The 22,633-nt window shown below is 42.5% G+C and overlaps 1 protein-coding gene and 1 long non-coding RNA gene across 3 annotated transcripts in view; one reads left to right on the forward strand and one right to left on the reverse strand.

The window, feature by feature from the left end:
• The window catches only part of LOC118398985 (zinc finger protein 704-like), a 112,099-nt gene that overhangs the window by 48,987 nt on the left and 40,479 nt on the right, over positions 1-22,633 (forward strand). The window lies entirely within an intron of this gene.
• Positions 16,717-17,630, reverse strand: LOC127909921 (uncharacterized). Its single transcript, XR_008072935.1, has 3 exons — positions 17,263-17,630; positions 17,014-17,137; positions 16,717-16,951 (listed from the first exon to the last, which is right to left on the reverse strand). It is a non-coding gene; the product is annotated as an uncharacterized LOC127909921 (long non-coding RNA).

Raw genomic sequence — 22,633 nt, forward strand, 5'->3', positions numbered from 1 at the left:
AAACTATAGATTGTTAACAAGAAATGTGTGGAGTGGTTGAAAAACAAATTTTAATGACTCCAACCTAAGTGTATGTAAACTTCCGACTTCAACTCTATAATTTGTTTGGTCCTTAAATGAAACTGGTATGTATTTTTCTTTATCACATTTTTCTTTAACCAATTATGGTCTTTAAACAGGGCTGACAGACAAGTTTCCTACTTTTCCCCCCTTCCACTTTCCTCTTCAATATTTGCGGTAATGATGCAATTAGTTGGTTGTAATTTTCGGTAGAGCAGACATTTCCATATTTTTGTTAGCTGCATGTGTGCCAGAACTCCACCAGTCCTATTTATGATATAATTTACAAAGATTGTGTTTATTCATACATTCATACATACATACATACATACATACATACATACATACATACATACATACATACTTTTTTGCCCCACTGTATGTATGTATTTAGTCAGCCACCAATTGTGCAAGTTTTCCCAGTTAAAAATATACGAGAGGCCTGTAATTTTCATCATAGGTACACTTCAACTATGACAGACAAAATGAGAGAAAATAAATCTAGAAAATCACATTGTAGGATTTTTAATGAATTTATTTGCAAATTGTGGTGGAAAATAAATATTTGGACACCTACAAACAAGCAACATTTCTGGCTCTCACAGACCTGTAACTTCTTTAAGAGGCTCCTCTGTCCTCCACTCGTTACCTGTATTAATGGCACCTGTTTGAACTTGTTATCAGTATAAAAGACACCTGTCCACAACCTCAAACAGTCATAATAATCTCCCTCCATCTGGGGCTCTACGCAAGATCTCATCCCGTGGGGTCAAAATAATCACAAGAACGGTGAGCAAAAATCCCAGAACCACACGGGGGGACCTAGTGAAGGACCTGCAGAGAGCTGGGACCAAAGTAACAAAGCCTACAATCAGTAACACACTATGTCGCCAGGGACTCAAATCCTGCAGTGCCAGACATGTCCCCCTGCTTAAGCCAGTACATGTCCAGGCCCGTCTGAAGTTTGCTAGAGAGCATTTGGATGATCCAGAAGAAGATTGGGAGAATGACATATGGTCAGCTGAAACTAAAATATAACTTTTTGGTAAAAACTCAACTCGTCGTGTTTGAAGGTCAAAGAATGCTGAATTGCATCCAAAGAACACCATACCTACTGTGAAGCATGGGGGTGGAAACATCATGCTTTTGGGCTGTTTTTCTGCAAAGGGACCAGGACGACTGATCCTTGTAAAGGAAAGAATGAATGGGGCCATGTATCGTGAGATTTTGAGTGAAAACCTCCTTCCATCATCAGCAAGGGCATTGAAGATGAAACGTGGCTGGGTCTTTCAGCCAAACACACCGCCCGGGCAACGAAGGAGTGGCTTCGTAAGAAGCATTTCAAGGTCCTGGACTGGCCTAGCCAGTCTCCAGATCGCAACCCCATAGAAAATATTTGAAAGGAGTTGAAAGTCCGTGTTGCCCAGCAACAGCCCCAAAACATCACTGCTCTAGAGGAGATATGCATGGAGGAATGGGCCAAAATACCAGCAACAGTGTGTGAAAACCTTGTGAAGACTTACAGAAAATGTTTGACCTCTGTCATTGCCAACAAAGGATATATAACAAAGTATTAAGAAACTTTTGTTATTGACCAAATACTTTATTTTCCACCATAATTTGCAAAAATATTCATAAAAAATCCTACAATGTGATTTTCTGGATTTTTTTCTCTCTCACAGGCCTCTCGTATCTTTTTAAGTGGGAGAACTTGCATAATTGGTGGCTGACTAAATACTTTTTGCCCCACTGTGTGTGTGTGTGTATATATATATATATAGTTAAAAAAAAAATCAATTTGCAAAAATTGCTAAAACCTGTTTTTGCTTTGTCATCACTGTATTGTGTGTAGGTTGACGGGGAGATTACTGCTAAAATTGATAAAACAATGTCAAGGGGTTTGAAGACTTTCCGAATACACTGTAGAACTAGAATAAATACACTGTAGAACTAGAATAAATACACTGTAGAACTAGAATAAATACACTGCAGAACTAGAATAAATACACTGCAGAACTAGAATAAATACACTGCAGAACTAGAATAAATACACTGCAGAACTAGAATAAATACACTGCAGAACTAGAATAAATACACTGCAGAACTAGAATAAATACACTGTAGAACTAGAATAAATACACTGTAGAACTAGAATAAATACACTGTAGAACTAGAATAAATACACTGTAGAACTAGAATAAATACACTGTAGAACTAGAATAAATACACTGCAGAACTAGAATAAATACACTGCAGAACTAGAATAAATACACTGCAGAACTAGAATAAATACACTGCAGAACTAGAATAAATACACTGTAGAACTAGAATAAATACACTGTAGAACTAGAATAAATACACTGCAGAACTAGAATAAATACACTGCAGAACTAGAATAAATACACTGCAGAACTAGAATAAATACACTGCAGAACTAGAATAAATACACTGCAGAACTAGAATAAATACACTGCAGAACTAGAATAAATACACTGCAGAACTAGAATAAATACACTGTAGAACTAGAATAAATGCACTGTAGAACTAGAATAAATACACTGTAGAACTAGAATAAAATGCAGTGGCTTGAGCTTTTCTTCACAAGGATTGAATGCTTATGTGGGTCTGAATAAATAATAGCCTGGCGCGATGGCACTTTCTCTATCTTTCAAGTCCCCAATTAGTTATTTTGGCTGCTGTTTTTAACTTTCAGCAAACAAGAGCAAGCTTGCATCCGGCTTGGTAAAGTCTATTAGTAAAATAAATGCAAAAAAAAAGATGTCCAACAAGCTATTCTAGTCTAGATTCTCCAAAAGAGCTAAGCAGGGAGGCCAGTGGAGAGCAGGTGCATAATTGCTCAAGCGAACAGTGAAGACAAGAGGCTATAAGTTAGAAGCTTATGCATATTAACCCATCATTCATTGTCTAAATATGAGGCTAATAGGCCTACTGCATAGACTGTATTACCATGCACTGTGCAAGACAGAGGCTGAAGCCTTTATGGAAACATTCCCCACATCGCTCCCGTTTCCATCACGCACCATCATTCTCTTGCTACCATGGAGCCTTTTGCTTTTTAATATTGTAATGACATTCTTTAATAGTTTATAGGCCTTTAGGACTAGAATAAGGCACTGAGGGGCTTTCACTTCTCTTCATGAGGATTGAGTAGGTGTAAATAAATAACTTTTCCAGGCCATTGTAGAATAATTGTTCAAATAAAAACCCTTGAATGAATAGGTGTTCTAAAACCTTTGACCGGTAGAGTATGCTGAACATTTGTTTGCTGCTTTTCCTTCACTCTGCGGTCCAACTCATCCCAAACCATCTCAATTGGGTTGAGGTCTGATGATTGGAGGCAAGGTCATCTGATGCAGCACTCCATCACTCTCGGTCAAATATCCCTTACACAGCCTCATCAGACCAAAGAACAGATTTCCACCGGTCTAATGTCCATTGCTCGTCTTTCTTGGCCAAAGGAATTCTCTTCTTCTTATTGGTGTCCTTTAGTAGTGGTTTCTTTGCAGCAATTCGACCATGAAGGCCTGATTCACTCAGTCTCCTCTGAACAGTTGATGTTTTTGTTACTTGAACTCAGTGAAGTATTTATTTGGGCTGTGATTCTGAGGCTGTTAACTCTGATGGACTTATCCTCTGCAGCAGAGGTATCTCTGGGTCTTACTTTCCTTTGGCGGTCCTCATGAGTACCAGTATCATCATGGCGCTTGATGGTTTTTGCGACTGCACTTGAAGAAAAAGTTATTGAAATGTTCCGTATTGACTGACCTTCATGTCTAAAGTAATGATGAACTGTCATTTATCTTTGCTTATTTGAGCTGCCATAAAATGTACTTTGTATTTTACCAAATAGGACTATCTTCTGTATACAACCCCTACCTTGTCACAACACAACTGATTGGCTCAAACGCATTAAGAAGGAAAGACATTTCACAAATTAACTTTCAACAAGGCACACCTGTTAATTGAAATACATTCCAGGTGACTACCTCATGAAGCTAGTTCAGAGAATGTTAACCTCTCTAGGGTAGTTGAGACGCTTACGTCCCACCAGGCCAATATCCGGTGAAACTGCAGAGAGCTAACATTCTAAATACACCATTTGTTATGGTAAATATGATTGTAAATACATGTATCTTACATCATTTAAAAGATGAACGTCTTATTAATCCAAACGCTGTGTCAGATTTCAAAAAGGCTTTACTGCGAATGCAAACCATGCAATTTTCTGGGGACAGCTCAGTATTACTAGCATTTTCCAACCAAGCATTAGCATCACGAAAGTTAGAAATAACAATAAAATAAATCGCTTACCTTTGAAGATCTTCCTCTGGTGGCAATGCCAAGTGTCCTAATTACACAGTGAATGTTTCATTTTGTTTGATAAAGTCCATTTTTATAGCCTAACACGAAACATTTGTAAACCGCTTGCGTCGTGATTTCCGTCTCATTCAACTTTGGAAGATGCGTTCGTGGTAATTACACACACTAAACAAATGTTTATCCAGTCATGGTTGGTTTCATTGTAATCCTCTGGTTGTTACTAACACAACCATACGTGATGGTTCTTTTCCCGGGACGTATTGACCGAAACAAACCGATTTGAAGACACCAATCAATGACCTCATTGCGCACCAATGGTAGGACTATTGTTGATTGACTGTATTTTGGCCCAATGACAACTGATCATCTTGAAATCTAGCTTGGAAGACAGCCAATGAGCCGAGGTAAACGGCAATATGTAATAGTTATATGTTCGAAGACCAGCCTTTGTCGTAAACTCTGGTGTAAGAGAGGTTCATTCGCCATTGCAAATCCTACTTGACGGAGCCACAAGTGTTACGCATAGCAGTACATAGTCAATAGCATTTTCAGCAAGTTTATATATTTAAATTATGGCGAATAAATCAGGAAAAGCTAAAACAAAGTCTGGGTATACAGATTTAACCCAAATTAAAAATTGATAGAGAAAGCGAGACCGAGTAAATAGTTACCCTTGTTATTTTTTTAAATTAAAAATATATATATGTTTTACATATATTTTTTTGATGTGTGTTAGAATAGCATTTATGTATTTTCTATATAGTTCTTTCCTTCAAAATGTATCACTGCACCAATTCGGCCACTTGGGTACATTTGTTTACATTTGTGTGGGACACTTGGGTGACTTCATGCTCAATGCCATGTAGATACCCAGCATCCTATCTGTATGTTTGGCTGTTCTTGGTCATTTGAAAGATGATGCAGCAACAATAAAATACAGAAAACAAACGTTTATTTCCTTGTATTTTCTTCTATCAGATCTATTGTGTTATATTCTCCTACATTCAACTCACATTTCCACATAATTCATAGTGTTTCCTTTCAAATGAAATGCATATCCTTGCTTCTGGGCCTGAGCTACAGGCAGTTAGATTAGGGTATGTCTTTAGGTGGAAATTGAGAAGAAGGGGGAGTACCCCAAAGAAGTGGCACGTTGTGTTAGCTATTCCAAGTTTATAATTTTCAAAGGCAAAAACCCTTTTGCAATTATGTTAGCACAGCTGAAAACTGTTGTTCTGATTTAAAGAAGCAATAAAACTGGCCTTTAGACTAGTTGAGTATCTGGAGCATGAGCATTTGTGGCTCAAAATGGACAGAAACAAAGAACTTGTCTGGAACTTGTCAGTCTATTCTTGTTCTGAGAGATGAAGGCTATTCAATGTGAGAAATTGACAAGAAACTGAAGATCTCATGCAACGCTGTGTACTACTACTGGGGAGCCAGGCCCACCCACTGGGGAGCCAGGCCCACCCACTGGGGAGCCAGGCCCACCCACTGGGGAGCCAGGCCCAGACAATCAGAATGAGTTTTTACCCACAAAAGGGCTTTATTACAGACAGAAATTCTCCTTGGTTTCATCAGCTGTCCAGGTGGCTGGTCTCCGATGAAGAGGCTTGATGTGGAGGTCCTGGGCTGGCGTGGTTACATGTGGTCTGCATTTGAGTCCAAATTCTCTAAATGACGTTGGAGGCAGCTTATGGTAGAGAAATTAACATTCAATTCTCTGGCAACAGCTCTGGTGGACATCCTGGTTGTCAGCATGCCAACTGCACGCTTCCTGAGAACTTGAGACATCTGTGGCATTGTGTTGTGTGACAACTGCACATAATAAAGTGGCCTTTTATTGACCCCTGTACAAGGTGCACCTATGTAATGATCATGCTGTTTAATCAGCTTCTTGATATGCCACACCTGTCAGGTGGATGGATTACCTTGGCAAAGGAGAAATGCTCACTAAAAGGGATTTAAAGAAATTTGTGCACAAAATGTGAGAAATAAGCTTTTTGTGCAAATTGGATCCTTCATTTCAGCTCACGAAACATGGGAAAAACACTTTAATGGCATAGGCCTAAAAATAAAGATGTTGATTTGACGAGGGAGAAGAATACCAGTTAAGTTTGCCGCTATGACTGGGCTGGTAGTTTGCACCTTGTTGTTTTTTTAAAAAATTTTTCTCACAAGCTGGAATGATGGCATGCCCAAATTCACAACTGGAGCATAAACTAAACTCAACCCTACATCTTAATGGGTTGTGGATTTGACACATTTGTATTTTTCTCTGAATTGATGCGCTTCCTGACTTCGCTGAGACTGATCTGGCGCGAGTATCCAGAACGTACTGAGGTGGGGCTCACTCGAGAGGGAAGGCTTTGACATTCTTGCCTCTGCTTGGAAACCAAATGCTGACCGATAACAAGTGTGATGCATCCGAAGGCGGGAGAAATTGTGAAGAATTGAGTCCAAATAAAAAATAAGTTTTACTGTTTTGGAATTTGAAAATGTACTGGCCTAAGCAGGTCATATGAAAACTTGATTAACTGGCCCGGTGAGCTCGGCAGATGTTTCAGGGCCAGCAGGCAGCCCTGAACGTCGAGCCCTGCTGGAGTATACAGGGGTCACAGAGCCCTGCTTGGACCCACTCTGTCCAGATTGAGAGCAGGAACCATAGAGAGAGAGCTCTTTGTTTTTATTGACAACCAGGAGCCTAACAAAATCACTCAGTTACTGTTCTACTATCATTCAGATTCAGTAAGGTGATTTTTTTTTTTTTCATACTTCAAGACAGCTGCTGCTCTCCAACTGACTATGCTAGCCTCCATTATGTCTGTGGGGGCGTGCACTCTCTTACTGTTATCTGAGATTGGGGTACATGCCGCAGAACCACTAGAGAGCAAGAGGGAGGAAGAGTGGGGTCCTCACAGCAACACCGTAGTGGTCGTTATGACTGAGGTTGCTTCCTCCTCAACCCCCCTCCTCTTCACCCCCCTCACCTCAACCCCCCTTTCCCCCGTGGGAGGGAAAGGGAAAAGGGTTGGCCAAATGAATAGTTTACAGCAGTCTGCGTGTCTATTCCCTCTGCTCATTAGACGGTACAGGAACATCAATTCAGTCAGAGCCCATCACAATATAGGAGCAGGAGCAGTGAGAGTACCACCTGGGTCACAGACACACACAGAGACAGACAGTCTGAGGATCCTATAGACCAGACCGAGGGAAGAGTGGGCTTGGACTGGGTCTGAGGATCCTATAGACCAGACCGAGGGAGGAGGGGAGGCCTGGGGCTTGGACTGGGTCTGAGGATCCTATAGACCAGAACGAGGGAGGAGAGGGCCTGGGGCTTGGACTGGGTCTGAGGATCCTATAGACCAGACAGGGGGAGGAGGGGAGGCCTGGGGCTTGGACTGGGTCTGAGGATCCTATAGACCAGACCGAGTGAGGACGGGGCCTGGGGCTTGGACTGGGTCTGAGTGGGTACCCATGTATTACACTAATGACAGATACAGTAAGAACCTGGGACACGAGATGAAGGTAGAGGTATGTGACAGAGTGTCTGTAAGACCGCAGTAGTAGGTAGCCTAGTAGTGATGTAGTAGTGTGCGGTAGAGCGGTACTGTATAGGAGGGTTAAAGGCTGAATTCCGTCTCTTTTGCCTGAGGGGGCAACTGCTTAGCCACCCACTTCTCTGACTAGCTTATCACCCATTGTGTACTAAGGAGATATCAGGAGTCAAACGTCAACCTCTCTCTCGCTCCCCTCTCTGTATCTCGCCATGTCTAAACTTGACAGTTCATACAGCTTTTGTATTCTGATCATGGAATTCGGAACATGTCATACATCTACACCTACATTTAAATGTGTCTACCGTATCCAGTGTGTGTGGATTCCCTGTCTCCGCACTATATTGAAACATGATGGCACCCGGTTTCTTCACGAATTGCGCCAACAGAAACAAACATCTCTCTGGTAAGAAGGGCGGGGTTGTGTGCCTTATGATTAACGAGTCGTGGTGTGACCATAACAACATACAGGAACGTAAGTCCTTTTGTTCACCTGACCTACAATTCCTTACCGACCGCATTATCTACCAAGAGAATTCTCTTCGATTATAATCCGCCATGTATATCCCCCAGGTCTGTTCAACGCTGGTCCGACCAATCTGATTCCATGCTTCAAGATTGCTTCGATCACGTGGACTGGGATATGTTCCGGATAGCCTCAGACAACAAAATTGATGTATGTGTACACTGATTCGTTGAGCGAGAATATGCATCGGTGATGTTGTGAATATTAACACCTTCCCCAACCAGAAACTGTGGATTGATGGCAGCATATGCACAAATCTGAAAACGTGAACCACTGATTTTAAATCATGGCAAGGCGACCGGAAACATGACTGAATACAAACAGTGTAGCTATTCCCTCCGCAAGGCAATCAAACAATCTAAGCGTCAGAAAAGAGACAAAGTAGAGTCGCAATTCAACGGCTCAGACACAAGAGGTATGTGGCAGGATCTACAGTCAATCATGGATTACCAAAAGAAAACCAGCCCCTTTGCGGACACCGATGTCTTGCTCCCAGACAAACTAAACAACAACTTTGCTCGCTTTGAGGACAATAATGCCACTGACACGGCCCGCTACCAAAACCTGCGGGCTCTCCTTCACCGTGGCCAACGGGAGTAAAACATTTCAACGTGTTAACCCTCGCAAGGCTGCAGGCCCAGATGGCATCCCTAGCTGCGTCCTCAGAGCATGGCAGACCAGCTTGCTGGTGTGTTTACGGACATATTCAATCAATCCCTATCCCAGTCTGCTCTTCCCACATGCTTCAAGAGGGCTACAATTGTTCCTGTTCCCAAGAAAGTTAAGGTAACTGAGCTAAACGACTATCGCCCTGTAGCACTCACTTCCGTCATCATGAAGTGCTTTGAGAGACTAGTCAAGGATCATATCACCTCCACCCTAGACCCACTCCAATTTGCTTACCACCCCAATAGGTCCACAGACGACACAATCACACTGCACACTGCCCTAACCCATCCGGACAAGAGGAATACCTATGTAAAAATGCTGTTTTCAGCGTTTAACACAATAGTACCCTCCAAACCCGCCCTGTGCTAACTGGGTCCTGGACTTTCTGAAGGGCCGCCCCCAGATGGTGAGGGTAGGAAACAGCATCTCCACCCCGCTGATCCTCAACACTGGTGCCCCACGAGGGTGCGTTCTCAGCCCTCTCCTTTACTCCCTGTTCACCCATGACTGCGTGGCCATGCACGCCTCCAACTCAATCATCAAGTTTGCCCCCCTATCCACATTGACGGGACAGTAGTGGAGAAAGTGGAAAGTTCCTCTGCGTACACATCACGGACACCACAGCATGGTGAAGAAGGCGCAACAGTGCATCTTCAAGCTCAGGAGGCTGAAGAAATTTGGCTTGTCACCAAAAACACTCAAACTTTTACAGATGCACAATGGAGAGCATCCTGTCGGGCTATATCACCGTCTGGTACGGCAAGTGCTCCGCCCACAACCGTAAGGCTCTCCAGCGGGTAGTAAGGTCTGCACAACGCATTACCGGGGGCAAACTACCTGCCCTCCAGGACACCTACACCACCTGATGTATCAGGAAGGTCAAAAAAATCATCAAGGACAAAGACCACTCGAGCCACTGCCTGTTCACCCCGCTATCATCCAGAAGGCGAGGTCCGTACAGGTGCATCAAAGCTGGCCGAGAGACTGAAAAACAGCTTCTATCTCAAGGCCATCAGACTGTTAAACAGCCATCACTAACATTTAGTGGCTGCTGCCAACATACTGACTCATCTCTAGCCACTTTAATAATAAAACATTGGATGTAATAAATGTATCACTAGCCACTTTAAACAATGCCACTTTATATCATGTTTACAGACCCTACATTACTCATCTCATATGTATATACTGTACTCTATACCATCTACTGCATCTTGCCTATGCAGTTCGGCCATCGCTCATCCATATGTTTATGTGTATATATTCTTATTCATTCCTTTACACTTGTGTGTGTGTATACGGTAGTTGTTGTGAAATTGTTAGATTACTTGTTAGTTATTACTGCACGGTCGGAACTAGAAGCACAAGCATTTCGCTACACCCGCTTTAACATCTGCTAACCATGTGTATGTGACCAATAAAATTAGATTTGATTTGAAGCATACAGCAGAGGACATGTGCAGATTGATTGGTCTGTCAGACACTGTCCCTCATCCCATGCCAACCCACAGCTCTCTGCGTCCTCCCTCAACAGGAAGGGTAGCTTATTCTCATCAGAGAGGTCTTTGAAACCTTGAATAAGGGTTTCAAATTTGGGGAAATTACTCTCTAATTGTTTTTTATTTTTGACGTTTTGTCAGGAAATGCAGCTCTGTCTCAGGTTCTGCTGTTGTGCAGTGGTTGCACAGCTTTTCCTCTACAGGGATCCAGCTTTTCCTGTGTTTCCCCTTCTCAATGCCAGGCTGTGCTCTCTGAGTCTGTACTTTTGTCAAGGTTGTGATCAGTAACCATGGTCAAATGGTTTGTCACTGTGTACTGTCGATTTAGGGCCCGATAGAGCTGCTTTGTGCTTCTGTTTCCCAATAAGTAATGTAGTTTTGTTTTGACTGTGTTGTAAGTTGTTTTATTCTGATTGATTGGATGTTTTGGTCCTGAAGCTTCAATGTGTTAGTAGAACAGGTTTGTGAACTCAGCCCCAGGACCAGCTGGATGAGGGGACTGAGGCTTCAATGAGTTAGTAGAACAGGTTTGTGAACTCAGCCCCAGGACCAGCTGGATGAGGGGACTGAGGCTTCAATGTGTTAGTAGAACAGGTTTGTGAACTCAGCCCCAGGACCAGCTGGATGAGGGGACTGAGGCTTCAGTGTGTTAGTAGAACAGGTTTGTGAACTCAGCCCCAGGACCAGCTGGATGAGGGGACTGAGGCTTCAGTGTTTTAGTAGAACAGGTTTGTGAACTCAGCCCCAGGACCAGCTGGATGAGGGGACTGAGGCTTCAGTGTTTTAGTAGAACAGGTTTGTGAACTCAGCCCCAGGACCAGCTGGATGAGGGGACTGAGGCTTCAATGTGTTAGTAGAACAGGTTTGTGAACTCAGCCCCTCGACCAGCTGGATGAGGGGACTGAGGCTTCAGTGTGTTAGTAGAACAGGTTTGTGAACTCAGCCCCAGGACCAGCTGGATGAGGGGACTGAGGTTTCAGTGTGTTAGTAGAACAGGTTTGTGAACTCAGCCCCAGGACCAGCTGGATGAGGGGACTGAGGCTTCAGTGTGTTAGTAGAACAGGTTTGTGACCTCAGCCCCAGGACCAGCTGGATGAGGGGACTGAGGCTTCAGTGTGTTAGTAGAACAGGTTTGTGAACTTAGCCCCAGGACCAGCTGGATGAGGGGACTGAGGCTTCAGTGTGTTAGTAGAACAGGTTTGTGAACTCAGCCCCAGGACCAGCTGGATGAGGGGACTGAGGCTTCAATGTGTTAGTAGAACAGGTTTGTGAACTCAGCCCCAGGACCAGCTGGATGAGGGGACTCTTTTCTTTGCTCAGCTCTTGGCATTGCAGGGCTTGGTAATGACATAAGAGGAGGTCACTGTATTTTAGATGTTTCCAAAATGTAATTGCTCTTTTTTGAGTTTTAATTATTTGTGGATATTGGCCTAATTCTGCCCTGCATGCATTGTTTGTAGTTTTCCTCTGAACATATAGGAGAATCTTCCAGAACTCTGCATGCAGGGTTTCAATGGGGTGTTTGTCCCATTTGGTAAAATCTTGTTTTGTAACTGGACCCCACACCTCGCTGCCATAAAGTGCAATTGGTTCAATGACACATTCAATTAGTTTTAGCCAAATTTTAATTGGTATTTAAATTTTAATTCGTTTTTAATGGCGTAGAATGCCCTGCGTGCTTTCTCTCTCAGTTCATTCATTGCATCATTTAAGGTGTTCAGTTGAGCTTATTTTTAAACCTAAGTAATTGTAGTGTGTGCAGTACTCTATATATTTTGTACCAATTGAGAACTTTGGTCTAATTCCCTGAGATCTAGATCTTCTCTTAAAATGATTTAAATATTTTGGGGTTTTTGGGGTTTACTGCCAGGGCCCAGGTTTGGCAGTACTGCTCTAGCAGGTCCAGGCTCTGCTGTAGGCCATGTGCTATGGTTGACAGCAGGCATAGGTCATCTGTGAAGAGTTGGCATTTAACCTCTGAATTGTGGAGACTACCACCAGGGTCTGAGGATTTTTCTAGAATTGTGGCCAATTCGTTGATGTAAATATTGAAGAGTGCAGGAGGGCTCAGATTGCAACACTGGCGATGGCCCCGCCCCTGGTTAAAGAATTCTGTTATTTTCTTGCCAATTTTATTAATGCTGCACCTATTGCCAGTATACATTGATTTAATTATGTCATATGTTTTACCCCTTACACCAGTTTCAATAACTTTGTAGAACAGTCCTGTATGCCAAATAGAATCAAATGCTTTTTTGAAGTCGATTAAGCAAGCGTACCATTTTGGTATTATTTTGGTGGACATGTTTATCTATCAGTGTGTGTAGGGTGTAAATTTGATCGGTCGTGCAATATTTCGGTATGAATCCTATTTGGCTTTTACTCTAGACTTGCTTATTAAGGAAGTTAATAACTCCTACATTTATAATACTACAGAAAACCTTCCCCAAGTTACTGTTACAAATGCCAAATTAAACAGTTTTAATATAGCCAATTAAAATTTTGCACTAGTGAGTTGAGCATAATTTCCGATGCCATCAGGTCCGCATGCTTAAAAAAAAAATTGAGGGCCATATAGAGCTCCTGGTCAGTAATTGTTTAGTTTCTTATAGAGCCCCTGGTCAGTAATTGTTTAGTTTCTTATAGAGCTCCTGGTCAGTAATAGTTTAGTTTCTTATAGAGCTCCTGGTCAGTAATTGTTTAGTTTCTTATAGAGCTCCTGGTCAGTAATAGTTTAGTTTCTTATAGAGCCCCTGGTCAGTAATTGTTTAGTTTCTTATAGAGCTCCTGGTCAGTAATAGTTTAGTTTCTTATAGAGCTCCTGGTCAGTAATTGTTTAGTTTCTTATAGAGCTCCTGGTCAGTAATTGTTTAGTTTCATATAGAGCTCCAGGTCAGTAATTGTTTAGTTTCTTATAGAGCTCCTGGTCAGTAATTGTTTAGTTTCTTATAGAGCTCCAGGTCAGTAATTGTTTAGTTTCTTATAGAGCTCCTGGTCAGTAATTGTTTAGTTTCTTATAGAGCTCCTGGTCAGTAATTGTTTAGTTTCTTATAGAGCTCCTGGTCAGTAATTGTTTAGTTTCTTATAGAGCTCCTGGTCAGTAATAGTTTAGTTTCTTATAGAGCTCCTGGTCAGTAATAGTTTAGTTTCTTATAGAGCTCCTGGTCAGTAATTGGGAAGTTTCTTATAGAGCTCCTGGTCAGTAATTGGGAAGTTTCTTATAGAGCTCCTGGTCAGTAATTGTTTAGTTTCTTATAGAGCTCCTGGTCAGTAATTGTTTAGTTTCTTATAGAGCTCCAGGTCAGTAATTGTTTAGTTTCTTATAGAGCTCCTGGTCAGTAATTGTTTAGTTTCTTATAGAGCTCCTGGTCAGTAATAGTTTAGTTTCTTATAGAGCTCCTGGTCAGTAATTGGGAAGTTTCTTATAGAGCTCCTGGTCAGTAATTGGGAAGTTTCTTATAGAGCTCCTGGTCAGTAATTGTTTAGTTTCTTATAGAGCTCCTGGTCAGTAATTGGGAAGTTTCTTATAGAGCTCCTGGTCAGTAATTGGGAAGTTTCTTATAGAGCTCCTGGTCAGTAGTTGGGAAGTTTCTTATAGAGCTCCTGGTCAGTAATTGGGAAGTTTCTTATAGAGCTCCTGGTCAGTAATTGTTTAGTTTCTTATAGAGCTCCTGGTCAGTAATAGTTTAGTTTCTTATAGAGCTCCTGGTCAGTAATTGGGAAGTTTCTTATAGAGCTCCTGGTCAGTAATTGTTTAGTTTCTTATAGAGCTCCTGGTCAGTAATTGTTTAGTTTCTTATAGAGCTCCTGGTCAGTAATTGTTTAGTTTCTTATAGAGCTCCTGGTCAGTAATTGGGAAGTTTCTTATAGAGCTCCTGGTCAGTAATTGTTTAGTTTCTTATAGAGCTCCTGGTCAGTAATTGGGAAGTTTCTTATAGAGCTCCTGGTCAGTAATTGGGAAGTTTCTTATAGAGCTCCTGGTCAGTAATTGGGAAGTTTCTTATAGAGCTCCTGGTCAGTAGTTGGGAAGTTTCTTATAGAGCTCCTGGTCAGTAATTGGGAAGTTTCTTATAGAGCTCCTGGTCAGTAATTGTTTAGTTTCTTATAGAGCTCCTGGTCAGTAATAGTTTAGTTTCTTATAGAGCTCCTGGTCAGTAATTGGGAAGTTTCTTATAGAGCTCCTGGTCAGTAATTGTTTAGTTTCTTATAGAGCTCCTGGTCAGTAATTGGGAAGTTTCTTATAGAGCTCCTGGTCAGTAATTGGGAAGTTTCTTATAGAGCTCCTGGTCAGTAATTGGGAAGTTTCTTATAGAGCTCCTGGTCAGTAATTGGGAAGTTTCTTATAGAGCTCCTGGTCAGTAATTTGGAAGTTTCTTATAGAGCTCCTGGTCAGTAATTTGGGAAGTTTCTTATAGAGCTCCTGGTCAGTAATTGGGAAGTTTCTTATAGAGCTCCTGGTCAGTAATAGTTTAGTTTCTTATAGAGCTCCTGGTCAGTAATTGGGAAGTTTCTTATAGAGCTCCTGGTCAGTAATTTGGAAGTTTCTTATAGAGCTCCTGGTCAGTAATTGGGAAGTTTCTTATAGAGCTCCTGGTCAGTAATTGGGAAGTTTCTTATAGAGCTCCTGGTCAGTAATTGGGAAGTTTCTTATAGAGCTCCTGGTCAGTAATTGGGAAGTTTCTTATAGAGCTCCTGGTCAGTAATTGGGAAGTTTCTTATAGAGCTCCTGGTCAGTAATTGGGAAGTTTCTTATAGAGCTCCTGGTCAGTAATTGGGAAGTTTCTTATAGAGCTCCTGGTCAGTAATTGTTTAGTTTCTTATAGAGCTCCTGGTCAGTAATTGGGAAGTTTCTTATAGAGCTCCTGGTCAGTAATTGGGAAGTTTCTTATAGAGCTCCTGGTCAGTAATTGGGAAGTTTCTTATAGAGCTCCTGGTCAGTAATTGGGAAGTTTCTTATAGAGCTCCTGGTCAGTAATTGGGAAGTTTCTTATAGAGCTCCTGGTCCAGTGGATTTTGATTGTTCTTTGTAGCTTTTTCTAATCCATTCAACTTGTCATGAATTTGTTGTTGTTCTGCGTTTGTGTCAATTTGAACAGTGTTGTAGAGTGTTTTAAAATGGGTTGTCCATATGTCACCATTTTGTATCACTAATTCCTCTTGTTTAGATTTTTATTTTTACATTTTGCCAGAACTTGTTTGTTTATGGACTCCTCAATTAGTGTCAGCTGCTTGCTGTTGTACTGTGCGTTTTTGGTTGTTTCCTTGTCTGTCCTTGTCTGTTTCCTTTTTCTGTTCTTCTGTCTGTTCTTTTGACGAACAACATCATTTGGCTGTGATCAGACAGAGGTGTTAGTGGCTTGACAGTGAATGAGCTGAAAGAGGAAGGGTAATCATATAGTCAAATCAAATCACATTTTATTTGTCACATACACATGGTTAGCAGATGTTAATGCGAGTGTAGCGAAATGCTTGTGCTTCTAGTTCCGACAATGCAGTAATAACCAACAAGTAATCTAACTAACAATTCCAAAACTACTGTCTTATACACAGTGTAAGGGGATAAAGAATATGTACATAAGGATATATGAATGAGTGATGGTACAGGGCAGCATAGGCAAGATACAGTAGATGGTATCGAGTACAGTATATACATATGAGATGAGTATGTAAACAAAGTGGCATAGTTAAAGTGGCTAGTGATACATGTATTAGATAAAGATGCAGTCGATGATATAGAGTACAGTATATACGTATGCATATGAGATGAATAATGTAGGGTAAGTAACATTATATATAGTCAGTCTACTGTGCTGTGGACAAGTGGTGAGCAATAGGTGAATCTCCCCAAAGAGTCTCCCTGTAACCTACCATTGACAAAGTACAGACCCAGGCTTCTACAGAGCTGCAACAGATCCCTTCCGTGTTTGTTGACGGTGCTGCCACTGTTGTTTCTATGGGGGAGATGAAGACAGTTAGAGACAGTATGACCTGTAATAAAGCTGCCACTGTTGTTTCTATGGGGGAGATGAAGGCAGTTAGAGACAGTATGACCTGTAATAAAGCTGCCACTGTTGTTTCTATGGGGAGATGAAGACAGTTAGAGACAGTATGACCTGTAATAAAGCTGTCACTGTTGTTTCTATGGGGAGATGAAGGCAGTTAGAGACAGTATGACCTGTAATAAAGCTGTCACTGTTGTTTCTATGGGGAGATGAAGGCAGTTAGAGACAGTATGACCTGTAATAAAGCTGTCACTGTTGTTTCTATGGGGAGATGAAGGCAGTTAGAGACAGTATGACCTGTAATAAGGCTGTCACTGTTGTTTCTATGGGGAGATGAAGGCAGTTAAAGACAGTATGACCTGTAATAAAGCTGTCACTGTTGTTTCTATGGGGAGATGAAGGCAGTTAGAGACAGTATGACCTGTAATAAAGCTGTCACTGTTGTTTCTATGGGGAGATGAAGGCAGTTAGAGACAGTATGACCTGTAATAAAGCTGCCACTGTTGTTTCTATGGGGGAGATGAAGGCAGTTAGAGACAGTATGACCTGTAATAAAGCTGCCACTGTTGTTTCTATGGGGAGATGAAGACAGTTAGAGACAGTATGACCTGTAATAAAGCTGTCACTGTTGTTTCTATGGGGAGATGAAGGCAGTTAGAGACAGTATGACCTGTAATAAAGCTGTCACTGTTGTTTCTATGGGGAGATGAAGGCAGTTAGAGACAGTATGACCTGTAATAAAGCTGTCACTGTTGTTTCTATGGGGAGATGAAGGCAGTTAGAGACAGTATGACCTGTAATAAAGCTGTCACTGTTGTTTCTATGGGGAGATGAAGGCAGTTAGAGACAGTATGACCTGTAATAAAGCTGTCACTGTTGTTTCTATGGGGAGATGAAGGCAGTTAGAGACAGTATGACCTGTAATAAAGCTGTCACTGTTGTTTCTATGGGGAGATGAAGGCAGTTAGAGACAGTATGACCTGTAATAAAGCTGCCACTGTTGTTTCTATGGGGGAGATGAAGGCAGTTAGAGACAGTATGACCTGTAATAAAGCTGCCACTGTTGTTTCTATGGGGAGATGAAGGCAGTTAGAGACAGTATGACCTGTAATAAAGCTGTCACTGTTGTTTCTATGGGGAGATGAAGGCAGTTAGAGACAGTATGACCTGTAATAAAGCTGTCACTGTTGTTTCTATGGGGAGATGAAGGCAGTTAGAGACAGTATGACCTGTAATAAAGCTGTCACTGTTGTTTCTATGGGGAGATGAAGGCAGTTAGAGACAGTATGACCTGTAATAAAGCTGTCACTGTTGTTTCTATGGGGAGATGAAGGCAGTTAGAGACAGTATGACCTGTAATAAAGCTGTCACTGTTGTTTCTATGGGGAGATGAAGGCAGTTAGAGACAGTATGACCTGTAATAAAGCTGTCACTGTTGTTTCTATGGGGAGATGAAGGCAGTTAGAGACAGTATGACCTGTAATAAAGCTGCCACTGTTGTTTCTATGGGGAGATGAAGGCAGTTAGAGACAGTATGACCTGTAATAAAGCTGTCACTGTTGTTTCTATGGGGGAGATGAAGGCAGTTAGAAACAGTATGACCTGTAATAAAGCTGTCCCCTCATGTGCTCGTTAGATCAGATAGTGTTCCTGTGTGCGTATTTGTGCACCCACAGATGAGCACATTTCTCTGGGGCTGGAAATGGCACGTCTCTTCCTCAAGGTTGCGGAAGATCTCCTCTAAGTAATATGGGGATTCTGAGGGGGGATATATATTGTGCAAAGGAACACATTTTTCTGTCAGTACAAGTTCTTTTTTCAGTTTTAACCAACTGTGATGTTTACCAATTTTGAGGGGGTCAATTCGATTTTGTAGTTTGGATTTGTATCAAATGATCAACCTCCCAGAGTTTCTGCCTCTTTTGACAGAGCTGTGTTTCTGTGACGGCACAATTACCTCTCTGTAGCCTGTGGGACAGTGAGTGACAATGTCAGCCTTACACCATGTCTCCTGCAGAATGATTACCTCTCTGTAGCCTGTGGGACAGTGAGTGACAATGTCAGCCTTACACCATGTCTCCTGCAGAATGATTACCTCTCTGTAGCCTGTGGGACAGTGAGTGACAATGTCAGCCTTACACCATGTCTCCTGCAGAATGATTACCTCTCTGTAGCCTGTGGGGCAGTGAGTGACAATGTCAGTCTTACACCCTGTCTCCTGCAGAATGATTACCTCTCTGTAGCCTGTGGGACAGTGAGTGACAATGTCAGCCTTACACCATGTCTCCTGCAGAATGATTACACCATGTCTCCTGCAGAATGATTACCTCTCTGTAGCCTGTGGGGCAGTGAGTGACAATGTCAGCCTTACACCATGTCTCCTGCAGAATGATTACCTCTCTGTAGCCTGTGGGGCAGTGAGTGACAATGTCAGCCTTACACCATGTCTCCTGCAGAATGATTACCTCTCTGTAGCCTGTGGGACAGTGAGTGACAATGTCAGCCTTACACCATGTCTCCTGCAGAATGATTACCTCTCTGTAGCCTGTGGGGCAGTGAGTGACAATGTCAGCCTTACACCATGTCTCCTGCAGAATGATTACCTCTCTGTAGCCTGTGGGACAGTGAGTGACAACGTCAGCCTTACACCATGTCTCCTGCAGAATGATGACATCAACATCTTTAAGATGTTTGTTGACCTCCAGTGCTAAACTCTTCAGACCAAAGGTTGATGAGTTTAGGCCCTGAATGTTCCACATGCTAACTGAAAGGTTGATTAGTTTAGGCCCTGAATGTTCCACATGCTAACTGATAGGTTGATGAGTTTAGGCCCTGAATGTTCCACATGCTAACTGAAAGGTTGATGAGTTTAGGCCCTGAATGTTCCACATGCTAACTGATAGGTTGATGAGTTTAGGCCCTGAATGTTCCACATGCTAACTGATAGGTTGATGAGTTTAGGCCCTGAATGTTCCACATGCTAACTGATAGGTTGATGAGTTTAGGCCCTGAATGTTCCACATGCTAACTGAAAGGTTGATGAGTTTAGGCCCTGAATGTTCCACATGCTAACTGAAAGATTGATGAGTTTAGGCTATGAATGTTCCACATGCTGACTGAAAGGTTGATGAGTTTAGGCCCTGAATGTTCCACATGCTAACTGATAGGTTGATGAGTTTAGGCCCTGAATGTTCCACATGCTAACTGAAAGGTTGATGAGTTTAGGCCCTGAATGTTCCACATGCTAACTGATAGGTTGATGAGTTTAGGCCCTGAATGTTCCACATGCTAACTGATAGGTTGATGAGTTTAGGCCCTGAATGTTCCACATGCTAACTGAAAGGTTGATGAGTTTAGGCCCTGAATGTTCCACATGCTAACTGAAAGGTTGATTAGTTTAGGCCCTGAATGTTCCACATGCTAACTGATAGGTTGATGAGTTTAGGCCCTGAATGTTCCACATGCTAACTGATAGGTTGATGAGTTTAGGCCCTGAATGTTCCACATGCTAACTGAAAGGTTGATGAGTTTAGGCCCTGAATGTTCCACATGCTAACTGATAGGTTGATGAGTTTAGGCCCTGAATGTTCCACATGCTAACTGATAGGTTGATGAGTTTAGGCCCTGAATGTTCCACATGCTAACTGATAGGTTGATGAGTTTAGGCCCTGAATGTTCCACATGCTAACTGAAAGGTTGATGAGTTTAGGCCCTGAATGTTCCACATGCTAACTGAAAGGTTGATGAGTTTAGGCCCTGAATGTTCCACATGCTAACTGATAGGTTGATGAGTTTAGGCCCTGAATGTTCCACATGCTAACTGAAAGGTTGATGAGTTTAGGCTATGAATGTTCCACATGCTAACTGATAGGTTGATGAGTTTAGGCCCTGAATTTTCCACATGCTAACTGAAAGGTTGATGAGTTTAGGCCCTGAATGTTCCACATGCTGACTGATAGGTTGATGAGTTTAGGCCCTGAATTTTCCACATGCTAACTGAAAGGTTGATGAGTTTAGGCCCTGAATGTTCCACATGCTGACTGATAGGTTGATGAGTTTAGGCCCTGAATGTTCCGCATGCTGACTGATAGGTTGATGAGTTTAGGCCCTGAAATGTTCCACATGCCAATTGATAGTGATTTAAAGTTGCAGATAGAAAGACTAGCAGTCAGAAATACAGTAACTGCTAACTATTACATTTTTAAGAGTGAGATTAACAGGATAAACAGGATAACAGCAAACATTTGTTTCTGTTATATATACACTTGAAGTCAGAAGTTTACATACACCTTAGCCAAATATATTTAAACTCAGTTTTGAACAATTCCTGACATTTAATCCCAGTAAATACTACCTGTCTTCGGTCATTTAGGATCACCACTTCATTTTAAGAATGTGAAATGTCAGCATGATAGTAGAGAGAGTGATTTCAGCTTGTATTTCTTTCATCACATTCCCAGTGGGTCAGAGGTTTACATGCACTCAATTAGTATTTGGTAGCATTGCCTTTTAATTGTTTAACTTGGGTCAAACGTTTTGGGTAGCATTCCACAAGCTTCCCACAATAAATTGGGTGAATTTTGGCCCATTACTCCTGACAGCTGGTGTAACTGAGTCAGGTTTGTAGGCCTCCTTGCTCGCACACAGTTTTTCAGTTTTGCCCACAAATGTTCTATGGGACTGAGGTCAGGGCTTTGTGATGGCCACTCCAATACCTTGACTTTGTTGTCCTTAAGCCATTTTGACACAACTTTGGAAGCATGCTTGGGGTCATTGTCCATTTGGAAGACCCAAGCTTTAATTTCCTGACTGATGTCTTGAGATGTTGCTTCAATATATCCACATAATTTTCCTTCCTCATGATCTATCTATTTTGTAAAGTACGCCAGTCCCTCCTGCAGCAAAACACCCCCCACATCATGATGCTGCCACTCCCGTGCTTCACGGTTGGGATGGTGTTCTTCGGCTTGCAAGCCTCCCCCTTTTTCCTCCAAACATAACGATGGTCATTATGGCCAAACAGTTCTATTTTTGTTTCATCAGACCAGAGGACATTTCTCCAAAAAGTACGATCTTTGTCCCCATGTGCAGTTGCAAACCGTTATCTGGCTTTTTATGGCGGTTTTGGAGCAGAGGCTTCTTCCTTGCAGGGCGGCCTTTCGGGTTATGTTCGATATAGGACTCGTTTTACTGTGGATATAGATACTTTTGTACCAGTTTCCTCCAGCAGCTTCACAAGGTCCTATGCTGCTGTTCTGCGATTGATTTGCACTTTTCCACCAAAGTACGTTCATCTCTAGGAGACAGAACGTGTCTCCTTCCTGAGCAGTATGACGGCTGCGTGGTCCCATGGCGTCTCTGTCTCGACCCCTCTCTCTCTCTCTCTCTCTCTCTCTCGACCCCTCTCTCTCTCGACCCCTCTCTCTCTCGACCTCTCTCTCGACCCCTCTCTCTCTCTCTCTCTCTCTCTCTCGACCCCTCTCTCGACCCCTCTCTCTCTCTCTCTCGACCCCTCTCTCTCTCGACCCCTCTCTCTCCCGACCCCTCTCTCTCCCGACCCCTCTCTCTCTCGACCCCTCTCTCTCTCGACCCCTCTCTCTCTCTCTCTCTCTCTCTCTCTCTCTCTCTCTCTCTCTCTCTCTCTCTCTCTCTCTCTCTCTCGACCCCTTTACCTCTTTCTCTACTTCACTCTCTCGCCCCCCTGTCTCGACCCCCCCCCCTCTCTCTCTCTCTCTCTCCTCACCCCTCTACCTCGCTCTACTTTTCTCTTTCTCTCGACCTCTCTCTCGACCCCTCTCTCTCTCGACCCCTCTCTCTCCCGACCCCTCCCTCTCTCTCTCTCTCTCTCTCTCTCTCTCTCTCTCTCTCCTGTCCCCTCTGCCTCGCTCTACTTTTCTCTTTCTCTCGACCCCTCTCTCTCTTTCGACCCCTCTCTCGCTCTCTCTCTCGACCCCTCTCTCTCTCTCTCGACCCCTTTAC

The sequence above is a fragment of the Oncorhynchus keta genome, chromosome 20 (genome assembly GCF_023373465.1).
Source record: "Oncorhynchus keta strain PuntledgeMale-10-30-2019 chromosome 20, Oket_V2, whole genome shotgun sequence".
Classification (NCBI taxonomy): domain Eukaryota; kingdom Metazoa; phylum Chordata; class Actinopteri; order Salmoniformes; family Salmonidae; genus Oncorhynchus; species Oncorhynchus keta.